We start from the raw sequence: 12,889 nt of genomic DNA, 5'->3' as shown, positions 1-12,889 counted from the left end.
AAGATTTTCTGTGCTAAAAAGTAGAGCAGAGAATATCACAGACTAATAGATGTGAAGAGTACGTAAGAAAGGAGAAGCGCACCTAGGAAATCACTTTAGAAGTTTTTGTTTGCGTGCATTATAGTAGATTTTGTATATGATAACACAAATAATATACAATTATATAAACTCTCATATTGCAATCATTACAGAATTCATTGATCACATGGAACACTTTTCCAAGTACTTAAGAGACTTAAAATTATATTTCTTTTTAAAAGTTCATATTTTGGAATTATTTTCTTATTCATGTTAAGTACCTTATCTGCATACCCAGTATGTTCTGCATACCGAGAACATTATTTTTTGGTGTGTTAGGAGAGTTGACATATATGGTAGTCAGAAGTTTCAGCATCCTTCTCACTTTGGAATGATTTGTACATTTCATTTAATCCTTTTTCCTAATATCTATAGCCAGAGCCAAGATTGCTTGCTGGTTTTTTTTTTTAATCATTTTTAAAGTGTCTGTTTACTTTACAGTGTTACAGATGTCTGAATATTTTAAACAATTGTGAAAGATTTTGAACTTCCGGATCTTAACTTCCTAGGAAAGGAGGGGTGGGGAGAGAGAGAGAGAGGGAGCAGAATTTGGACACTTGTGTTTGTCACCATCTTTGTACTTATTACAACATCAGAGCAGTGGCTTAGTAATTGAGAAAAATTGGGGGGAATAAACTGCTCCTTTTTTTCAAACTGTTACTACTTCCTGGAAGAACTAGCTTTTGAAATATTTGTTATACTTGTTCAGACCAAGGAGGGAACATGTTCACTGTCTAATTAGGCTCCATATGGCTTGAACTCTTGGGAGATCCACCTGAAATAGGACCCTGTTAAGAAATTATTCTGTGTCATACATAATCAGGTTCAGGAGGTCTTAGGAATTTGCATTTCAGAATGATAATTGGCATTTTTCTCAATGTTGAGTTCTGCAAACTTTCATGTTTTCTGATTCAGTTTAGCAACAACACTAAGCTATATATTAAAACATTTTCTTTAAAAAAAAACAAAAAGGTTTCCGTGTGAGGAGCAGTTGAATAAAATCTTTTTAAATATTAGTGGAGGCCCTCCCCCACCTCCTTCAACTTTTTTATGGTTCACAGAGTGTAAGAAGTTTCTTTCTGGTATAGTCATCTTAATCCAGTGATCAAATTCTGTGTTATGACCAGAAGGAAAAATATATGTGGCTGTTGTGGGAAGGAGGACTTGGAGGACAGGAGGTCAAGAGGGTAGAGAAATATCAGCTGCCTTTATTTTCCAGATATTTATCCATCATTTAGCTTTTGTTCCTTGTGTCCTTGGATCTGAATTGATTAAAAAAAAAAAAAGTCTGTGTTTATTGAGGCTCCTTGCTGAGAAATACTTAGGCTTCCCTTTGATGCCCCCCCCCCTTCTTTTTTCTTCCCTTCTTTTTTTCTTTCTTTTTAAAATGGTGCAGAAAAATGTTGGAATAAATGTAGGCAATTTGTACGAAGATGGTTCTCTCCCTTATCTGGGCATAAATATTGTTGGAAGAGAGAGAATGTGGGAGTAGGTACCCGCCAAATATGTACACTGAGAACAAGTGATGATTGACCTCACCGACGGCAGAGAGGAAGAAAAATAGTTTAAAAAACTGTTTTTCACCGGATATTTCAACCAAGATGTTTTTCTGAATTCGGATTCTGATTTGAGAACTGGACTGAGCTGTGTTTTGTTTCATCTGAACACATTTGAATTGGAGGGGGGAGAGTGTTTCTTAAGCCTCCCTATCTTCAGGCAGTGAGTCATTTCCATGCTGCTGAGACAATCTCGAGCCTTTGCTGCCATGTGTAGTTCGTGCTTTGCTCTGGATGTTTTGACTTCTTAAGAAACTCGCAATAACAAATTAACAATCACACTCTCTGAATTGAAAACATGCGGTAGCCGAGTAATAAGCAGCAGATCTGGAAATCTGAGTAGAAACCTCAGCTTTCACATTGGAGAAGGCCCTAAAGAAGGAGTCCAGTATCCATCATTTAAAGCCAAAAAAACCCCAAGAAAACAAAAAAACCCAAAAAACGAAAAACCACACACACACACACACACACACACACAAAACCCCTCCCCCCCAAGAATGCACTTTTCATCTTAATCATCTAAAAGATTGTCACGTAAGCCCATAAAGCCACTTCTATTATTCAAAATTATTATTTTTAGTCATCTGACCTTCCTTTCCGCCTCTGGACCGTAAGTTAGTTATCACATTTGTCTTGATAGAATGAGTTATATTTGCTTGAGAACCCCACCTTGGCCCGGACTTCTCCATTTCCTGTCTTTCTTTGGTGAAACTGGGAATAGCGCCTGGGCGCAGACCTGGGTGGTAAAGACTTGAGTCAGCACAGCCCGCAGACAGAGCGCTTCTCCGCTCCACGCGTCATCCTGGAGTGTCCCGGCCATTGTCTCATTGGGAATTTTGTATCAGACCCAGGTAGTAGGTGGAGATCTCCAGTGGCTACTTTCCCCCCAGTGGATGGGGGCTGCTTGGTCTGGTGGTGTGGATGGAGTAAACTCTGGAGCCCCTCAGCACCCACATGTGGATATGTTAAGAGGCCACTGTCGGGAAAAATACTACAGCTCTTCCTCATCGTACGTGCTTGGCCGGCAATGGGCAATGGGCAATGAAAGAACGTGACAAAATTTCATAAATTTTCTCTATATTCTTTTTTAATATTTTATTTATTTATTTGACAGAGATCACAAGTAGGCAGAGAAGCAGGCAGAGAGAGTGGGGGGGGGGAGTAGACTCCCTGCTGAGCAGAGAGCCTGACCTGGGGCTCAATCCCAGGACCCTGGGATCATGACCCGAGCCAAAGGCAGAGGCTTTAACCCACTGAGCCACCCAGGGGCCCCAAATTTTCTCTAGAAAGAAAAGGACCAAAAAAAGAAAAGGTGATCAGAGGAGCTGGGGCTGGTGATTTTTTTCCCTCCTTGCCTGTTTTCAGTTTCTCCCGAAGTTTGTCCATATTTTAGCCTAACTGGTTGAAAGGGAGTGCCATTCGTTCTGTGCTTTTAGGACCAAGAAGCTCTTTCCTCACCTGCCCGGAATAGTGATGTGGTTGAACTTCTAGTCTGAGGCATGGGAGTCAGACAGAAGCAAAGATTTAAATGCTATTAACATGAGAAAAATCTTTTGAACATGAAGTCATCATGCCTGAGGTTTCTTTGAACTTTTCTTGTAGTCATTTTTATGGTTGGTACCAGAATCAGCATGCTTTAGTTTTGTACTGAGAGACGCAGTGGAGTAAAAATGGACACATATTTGAAATGACACAATAGCCAGAAACTTACATATTAAGGAAATGTTAATGCCCTAATAAATATTTAGTGAAGATACTTGACTCATGGGCTATTATATTTTTTTAATGGTTTCTGGCTTTAGGAATTTCTAAGCCAGATTCTTTGTAATTTAAATTTCCTTCTAAGCAAGGAAGTACACTATGTTATTAATTTAAAAAATATATACTTAGAAGTTAAAATTGTGTAATTATCTTAATGCTCCAGAGCCTCTTTTCTGACTAAACATTGGAACTTATTCTGTTGAATGCAGGGAATTTGTCCAGAAAAGCTTAAGGAAATTTAGCCTACGCAGGAACATTTGCTAGATTTATAAATAAAAGGTTTGACTAAAGGGCTGATACATAACACAATTTTGTTTTATCTATGAAAGATTGTATTTGATTTTCTGTCTCTTAGCCCTTCTTTTAGGATTAAGTATTAATTGTGGCTTACTTTTTGTGGTTGCTTTATAGTAGTAAGTTTTTTGTAAAACTTTGGGTAATTGAATTCATTTTAGCTGCATAAGGGTAGACTGCCTTTTATAGCATCACAGAAAGGTATCTTTTCTTATAAAGTGAAAATGTCCCAGAGACAGCACATGTGAGATCTTGAAGTAGTAAAGAAAGAAAATAGAAGTGTGCCATTCTGTCCCTTGAAGGAATGACCCCTTCTACTGAAAAGTGACTTTAAAGAATTCAAAGTTTAGGATTTTTAGTTGAAATCAGTTATAAATCATGGCACTTTGCATCCTTATAGAATTCTTTATTTCTAAGAAGGCTGCATAAATGTTTATATAAATGTAGCCTTAAATATTTTATTTATTTTTAAAGAATTTATTTATTTGTCAGAGAGAGCGCGCATGCATGTGAACAAACAGGGCAGGGAGAGGGAGAAGCAGGCTCCCTGCTGAGCAAGGAGGCAGGACTAGATCCCAGGATCCTGAGATCATGACCTGAGCCAGAGGCAGATACTTAACCGACTGAGCCACCCAGCCTTAAATAATTTTATTTTTATTTATTTATTTATTTATTTATTTTTTTAATGTAGTATACCAACATTACTTAAAGACATTATTCATGAGAGTGTGCATTCAAAGTTTTTAGGTAAAATCGCTTTGTATCTTCTTGCATAGTTGGTTTTATTTTGTTTTGTTTTTGTAAATTCTTGAAGATAAGCTTTCTGGAGCAGACTAGGAAACAAGTATTGTTACACTGTATACAGAGAATGAAAGAAACAACAGCTTTCAGCTTTAGCAGCTAGATGTTTTAACTAAAGAAGTTGAGTGATAAAACCTATTACTGCAGAAAATATTAATAGTTTTTGGTGAAGCTGATAGAGATTCAGGTATGGTGACTACAGTGACTCAGAGGTTTATAATCTAACATATTTTCTTTTTGTAATTTTAGGCTTTTCCTGTTATTTTGGATTTTTTTTTCATTATTTACTATGGGTTCAGCACCCACGTAGCCAAGAAAAGCAATAGCTCAGTGTACAGAGTCAGTTTGTTGGACAAAAAGGAAAAAAAAACCACCTTGTTTTTAATTTGACTCTCCTTTGGCTTTTAAATGTGGTGCCCCCCCCCATAACTTCACACACACCAGGCATAAAAGTGAATTTAAAAGAGGGCAAGACGTTGTAGTAAAATTAAAAATTCAAGCTTCTTTTTTGTGTGTGTGTGTGCATTTCCCACTCATTCCTGTTGGGTTGGACTGCTGGCCCATGTGGATGCCGGATGGCCACGTTGAGCAGTGCACTTCCTGTGGCCCATTCATGGGCGGTGACACAGTCTGGAGAATCCCTCATGTGCTGGGAATCCTAACCGCTTCTCTTCCACTACCTTCACCCTGGCCAGGGCTGCATGGTTCGTAGGGTGACCAGGGGAAGAGAATCATGTGTATGAGGGAACTCATTTGCCAACAGCATAGGAAGGTGATTGGGATTCTTTACTTCGGCTCACTGAGCTCTTGCAGAATTCCCGTGGCTCCTAGTCACTGTATGACGACACAGCATGACATTATAAGCTCGTATGTTTCTCTGGGGAGAGGGATGCAGCTTTCCAGGCCCCCAAAGGATTCTCAGAAGGTTAGTAAGAACCACTAATTATGGGTTAAGCCTCTGCCTTCAGCTCAGGTCATGGTCTCAGGGTCCTGGGATCGAGCCCCACATCGGGCTCTCTGCTCAGCGGGGAGCCTGCTTCCCTCTCTCTCTCTGCCTGCCTCTCTGCCTACTTGTGATCTCTGTCCGTCAAATAAATAAATAAAATCATAAAAAATAAAAAGAACCACTAATTTAGAATAAAGAGGTAGGCGTACCTTTGAGGCAAGAAATACAAGGGCTGTGCTACCTTTTTTATTTGATTAAAAATGACCACGGCATGGACACATATGAACTGCATTAAGGTAGCATTGCAAACACACCTGGTAGGTCTGTGGCACCCATGTGTTTATTTTGAAATGGGAGCGGGGAGAAAAAAACAACAACGTCTCTGGGCTCGTTGCATCTGCGTTTGGAGCCAACTAGATGCCGTGTCTTTGATGGTGGTAGCTCCATGTTTTTCCTGTATTTGCAGCTACCCAGCATGAGACACACGAGGAAATGTGTGAATGAATGAGTGAAGACACTAACAGCTATCTTTAGAGAACCATCTTCTGGTTTGCATTTGTATGAAGGACTCTGCAGAGCAGGAAAGTGTCGGTGGTGCGGAAGTGAGGAGTCTGTTACCTGTGCAGTGTGTCAGGCACAAATGTCATAGCCCGTTAGGTTTGCACAACACTTCACGGTTTTTGCAAAACTGAACTGAGGGGTATGCGTGACAAGGGCAGCTCCTCCTTGTGTGGATCCGAGCTCTCTCACCGCGCTGGCACGCTACCTGGCGTGCACAATGTCTGCAGAAGTGTTTTGTTGGCTGAATTACCTTGGTTGGTTCTCCTGGAGGTCCTGTGCATATAGACACAGCTAGCCTTGGCATTCCTTTCTGCAGACCGAAAGGGGGCAGTTAGTTACCTAAGGTCGCGTGGCTGGCAGAGAAAGCATTTAGGCTTCTTTACGCCCTGTTTTGAATTGACCCAGATAATGAAAGTGCAAAGGCCACCTTTTGATCAGCTGAGCTGCGTAGAAGAGAATTGGAGAGTGGTTGACACCCTTAGATATTCTCCAAAATAATAGGAGCATTCTTGGTTATAACAGGGAGAAAAGCTTATGCTAATATGCCTTGTTGTTGTTCTGAAGTCAGGCTTTTATCATTTAGTGGGAGAAAAAGACATCCCGTACTTGGTACTTGTTCTCATGCCGTCAGATATTTATTGACTGGCCCTACTCTGTCCCAAGGGTAGTTGTGTGCACTGGGAATACAGCAGGGGACGAATGTTGTGTAGGTCCCTGCCCTCAAAGGGCTTACCTTCTCATAGGGGAGAGATACTTCTAGGTCAGCCTACAAGTGTACTCTGTAGTTCCAGGGGGAAAAAATAGAACAGGGTATGTTAGGGGAAAGGGAATGATGGTTGCAGTAAGGGGGATTATTTGGATAGGATGTGGCATTTGTACAGGAGCTGGGGCTCGGAGTGTGAAGGAGCTGGTGCTGGAAGATGGGGATGCTGAGGAAGGGGGTGAGATAAGAGAATCAGGAGAAGAGCACGGCTGGGAGAGAGAACGGCCAAGCAAGGGTCCTGAGGTCAGAAGGAGCCTTTGAGTCTGGAGCTTTAGAGGCAGAAAGTCTGGGATTTCACTCTCAATGGGATGCGAGAATTCATTTCCTTGGACAGCCGTAATAAATCGCCACAGACTTGGTGGCTTAAAAACAACAGAAATCTCTTCTCTCTCAGTTCCAAAGGGTGGAAGTCTGAAATCAGGATGTCCAAAGGGCTGTACTCCCTCTGAAGTCTCCAGGGGAGAGCCTTCTCCTGCTTGGTTCAGCTTCTGGTGACTCTGGGCATTGCTTGGCTAGGGAATATGGCTCTTGTCTCTGCCGATCTTTGCATGGTCTCCTGGGTTGTTGTTGTTGTTGTTGTTGTTGTTGTTTTTTCTTTCTGTCTCTTAAGGATATTGGTCATTGGACGTAGGGCCCGCACAGGTTATCCAGGATGATCTTATCTCATTTTCCATCATATTCACAGGTTCGGGGATGTCTTTCTGTGGCGCACTTTTCTGAAACCATCGAATTCCCTAATGGTTCCCGTTATAGGAGCCACTGAGGAGGTTCAGGCACAGGGAGTGACAGCATCCACTGTATTTTAAAAAGATGGCCCTGGAGTTACAGGGGAATGGCCGCAAGCCACAAAAACGTTACCAGGGCGACCACGTGAAGGGCTGTCACCGTGATCCAGGTGATGGGGGAGAAACAGGTAGATTTTAGGCTGCATCACAGATGACACAGATGTGGGTTGTTGATGGAGTGCAGGAAAAGAAAAACATCCCAGAGAGCAGGTTCCTTCACCGGGAAGGGGAAAACTGGTTTAGGACCTGGCCAGTGCAGCGGTGATGACCTCCAGAGTTCTGTTCTGTGTGCGTGAACCAGGAGCAGTGGAGGGGTATTTAGGCATAAGTACCTGTAGCTTGTGTAGACATAACTTGAGCTTTGTCTGCCTAGAGATGACTATGTCTAAGGCCAACAGACTGGACACAGCTACGTAAGGAGAGGGTTTTCACGGAGTGGAGACTATGACACAGTCCGTTAGTGCGAAGGTCACAGATGCATGTACCACCCCAGCCCCTGACGTTTCCGTCGGGACCAGAAGAAGGACAGCAAGTGGGATTCGGCCACGAGGAGAGCCTGGCTCCCCTGGGATGGGCTGTCGTAAAGGCCACGTGTGGTGAAGTTTTACTTCCTAATTGCTCTTGGTTTCTTTCCAATCTTTCGTTCTAAGCCCTGCATGCCCGATTGGCAGATTGACTGTCTGCTTTTTCTGGTTTGGGATTCTGTGCTTTTTCTTAAAGCCATCCTCATCTATTAATCTACATTCATTTTTTAAAATTTCAGTGCCTCTATCAATAATTATTTTGCCTGACCATTTCTGACAGCCTGCTGCTACATTTAGCTGTTGAGCAGGAATTCAAAAGGTGATCTCAACTTGGACAAAGGGAGTAAAGTTGCTCTTTTATCCCTTGTTTTGGGGGGAATCTGGAACCATGGGCTTGTTTACTCTGCCCTGGGGAGTTTTTGATGTAGAAATAACTTAGTAATTTTCGGTCTAAGAAGATAGAGCACTGCAGAGCCCTAAAATTTTCCGTTACTTTGCATTTTGCTTATTTCGGAAATCCACTTGGAAGGCGGGATTTCTCTTGATTGGAGTTGATTCTGTGAGGTCAGCTGTTCAGCATTTGTACTCATTGTGTGCGAGGGACCGCGCTAAATGGGAGGGCAAATTATACACTGTCCTCAAGAAGTAGAGGGGACAGAGAAACAAAAGCCACCTCTAAAACGACAGCCAGAAATACTTAGAAAATGAGAATGTTCTCTTGCTCCATCTGTGCACCTGGGATGACCCTCCCTGGAAATTCCAAGTGAAAACGACAAACAAAAGTGCACGCTTGGCTTTTATATACATCACACACACACACACACACACACGTGTGAGCATATCACAGCCAAGGACAAACAGAGCTGAAGGCCCAACAGGAAGGGGCAAATGTCCTTTCTCCCGAAATCACAGTGTTACAATTCTTGGCAGTTTAGATGGTCTCTGCTGTAGCTGTTGGTTTACGTTTGGGTAATTTACGGATGAGCATATAATATTTAATTCCTGGTTGGATTGGGCAACTGCACACAGCATTTCCAGTGAAACAATGTAAAATGTGAAAGTAAGCATTTCCCTTGAGAACTTGAAGCTCACTTACTCCGTCGGTTCCTCCGTGGGTGTGAGCATGACCTCTAGGTTAGACGTTCTGGAACAGAGGGAAGAGAACAGATCGCATCACAGTTAACAGGAAAGGAGGTGCCCGGTACTCTCGCTCCCGTGCACTTGGCCCTGCCTGCCCTCCGTGGGCTGGGGGCGTTTGGCCTCCTATATCCTGGCATGATTTAGCGGAGCAGGTATGACCTCCTGGTGCCCTCTTTCATTTTACCCGGGCGTATTCATAGAAAAAATTCATGGTTACATTTTTGTGGCCCAAACTTTTCCAGCTCTGGTACAGAGCCTTTGTTTTTCAGCTTTATAGGGCAAAAGATTATATATAGCATTTTCTGGACACTAGTTGACGCTTCACTGTGATTTAGCTTTTTTTTTTTTTTTTTAAATACGTAAACTTCATTGCACCTGATTGGGACAGCAGTACTGGTGGCTGATGGTGCCCTGGGTCCTCGGCTGCTGCTCTTACTTCCTTCGCTCTGGTTTTTAGATGACTTACTTAAATCGGGTGCCGGTTTCCAGTCTGCGTATTTAGAGAGGGGCGCAGACATAAACTCCGTCCCGAGGTATCACGTTCTTTGGCTTCGTTGTCTAAGTAGGAACCAGTTGAAAGTGAGCAGAGCCGAACATGATGCATTAGCCAGGCGGTCGGAGAGGGCAGGCTGGATCTCCACGCCATGGTTGCCTCCGCCCTGGACACCAGATCTGGGTTCGGGTCTGTGTCTGGGCTTTGCCACGCTGACTCAGGACACCGTGGCCGATGAGGCCTTCATGTCAGTTCACAACGCGAGACATCATTTCCGTATTGTCCGGTCCGCTCGATCATCACATTCTGTCTCTACCGAGGAATGTAGATCCCACCGAGGAATCTAAATCCTAGTCGGAAGCTGCTTTGTTGATTCCTCTTGAGAAACTGGTACCTGGATGCAGGTAGCGATGGCCTTCTCAGCACCTGTGTTTCCTGCGGAGGTAGCAGATGGCATCCAAAGGTTGCTTGGTGAGCAAGGAGTCAGAGTGAGGACGTGGGGGGAGTTGCTGGTGAGTGGCTCCAAGCTGACATGGCTCTGCTCATCTCCGGACAATCACGGTGTTCCCTGGGGGATCAGAAACACTTACGTCATTGGCGACAGCCCCCCGTGGTCATCTCTGGAGGGCGGCCTTGCCAGTGAAGCCAGCTTCCTCCCCCAGCAGCCTTGGCACTGCCCACATTACTTTCATGACTACACTTCCCTTAGGAGGACACAGTCTTCATAGCTGCTGGCCAGGGCCGAGGTGATGGTGGGATACGTTCCTTTCTTCATTGGACTTTGTGTTCGGAGTCGCGTCTCGTTCTTCCTGTAAACCTCTTCCGGGCACTCTCTTTCCCTCATTTCCAAGCTCCTGGTGGGGAAGTGGTGGCATGTACCTCCTTGTACTTTTAATAAGTCCCTTGGTGACTTTCAAATAAACATTCCATGAACTAGACCTTTGGATCGAGCACTGTGAATGGCATGGCAACGTGGAGACAGTGGTCCGGACCAGGAGTAGACAAACGATGGCCTGCTGGCCAAATCCAGCCTGCCAGCTGTTTTTGTAAATAAAGTTTTATTGGAACACAGCCATGCCCATTCATTTATCGAACGCCTGTGGGTGCTTTCGTGCTACAACTACAAAACCGAGTTGAGTAGTTGCGCAAGAGACCGTAGGCCAGCACAGCCTGAGATATTTACTTTTAGGTCCTGTTCAGAGAATATTTGCCAGCCCTGGTCTGTAGAATTTGCAAGTCATCATTGCTGCAAGTGAGAACTAGAAGTGCCCCCACCATGTTGCACCCCCCCCCCGATTCCACAATGAATGGAGGATCAGACAAGGAAGGTGACTTGCCTGAAGGTCACAGAGCTGGTTAGGGGAGATGTAGAACCTGAACTCAGATCTTCCAATTCCTAGCATAAGTTTTCGCCTCCTACTTTTGTGAGTTTTAGGGCTTATAGGCAATCTGCCATTACAACATAGCAAAGCAAACCTTCTCTTGTAGTAGGTGCTTTCTTCCGTACTGACTTCCCCAGATAAAGTCACCAGCCAGATTGGTACCGATACTCATTTATGAGTCTCACCAACAGCCACCTGCTGGATCTGGGAGTGGAGGCAAGGGCTAGAGACAAGGATGAATGAATAGTGCCTTTCCCCTCAGGAAGTCTGCACGAGTGGCCAGATCGTTGAGCACCCGTTTTTGCAGTGTGTTAAATGTCCTAATAGGGCCGCACATAGGAGGCAGTGACCATGCAAGGATGTGTCGATTCAGCCTTGAGGAGGTAGTGTTGTTGTCAGAAGTGGCTCCACGGGTTGGAGGTATTTGGGCTGTGTCTCCAAAGAAATGGAGTCCTTCAGGCAGAGAATGGCAGCACAAATGGCCTGGGGCCCACTAGGCGTGAAGTTCAGGAATGCTTGTCGACCACTCCTAGAAAGTTGGAAAGGTAAATTGTAGAGCCTCTGGCATATCACGGTAAGGACTTTTAGTTTATGTTCTCGAGGTTTCTGATCTATAGATTCCAGAACACATGTGAGACCACAGTTCTTACATGTTGATCTGGCCATTAAGCATCGTCTGTAGATTTAATAATTAATATCACAAACACAGATATAGGAGCTTTCTCCCAAATATATGTAGCTGGCTGGTACTGTGATTCATCAACCAAAAGTTCATTTGAAATGTTATACATTAATAGTATCTTCCTGCTCATTGTTTATTTTCTTGATCAGCAGATACCGAGTAAAAATATCTGTTGCCCAAAGTCTGCAACATTTTTCATTAAAAAATAATACTGGGATCTACTGCTATTGATGACAGATAGTCATGAAGTTTTTTGAGTTAGCACATAGTACAAGTTCCAGAGTCAAGCAGCTCCAAATTTTACTGGCTGTGTGACTTTGAGCAAACAAGTTATTTAACCTTGCTAAGCTTTAGAGATCTTCCCTCTATTGGCCAATCAATAACATTTGCTTTTTAAGGTTGTTAGAAAGATACAATAACATATGAAAAGTGTGTAGCTTGAGAGGTGCTCAAGAACGTAAGCTATTCTTGCTATTTTTGGTGGTACACACAGATGTGTCTTAGATCTGACCCCCCTCCCCATGAGGATGACTTAGAAGTGGGGAGTTGTTAAGACCTTTTGTTATCTAGGTGAGAAATGATGGGGGCCTGGATCAGAGCAGAGGTAGGGGACATGGAGAGTATGGAAAAGTACACATTCCCCTTCAGCAGTGATGCAGAAAATGATGGGATAGGGAGGGAGACAAACCATAAGTGATTCTTAATCTCACGAAACAAACTGTAGGTTGCTGGGGGGAGGGGGGTTGGGAGAAGGGGGGTAGGGTTATGGACATTGGGGAGGGTATGTGCTTTTGGGTAGATTGGAAGGGGAGGTGAACCATGAGAGACTATGGACTCTGAAAAACAATCTGAGGGGTTTGAAGTGGCGGGGGGGTGGGAGGTTGGGGTACCAGGTGGTGGGTATTATAGAGGGCATGGCTTGCATGGAGCACTGACTGTGGTGAAAAAATAATGAATACTGTTTTTCTGAAAATAAATAAATTGGAAAAAAAAAAAAAGAAAATGAACCCAACTTCTGTTCCTTCCCAAAGCCAGGGACCAGGCAGAGACTAGAGTTTAGAGATACCTAATGGCATGCCTTCTTGGCACCATATGGGGTGAATTATCTATTAAGTTTAGATGG

The sequence above is a fragment of the Neovison vison genome, chromosome 1, assembly GCF_020171115.1.
Source record: "Neovison vison isolate M4711 chromosome 1, ASM_NN_V1, whole genome shotgun sequence".
NCBI lineage: Eukaryota > Metazoa > Chordata > Mammalia > Carnivora > Mustelidae > Neogale > Neogale vison.
This window is presented reverse-complemented; position numbering follows the sequence as displayed.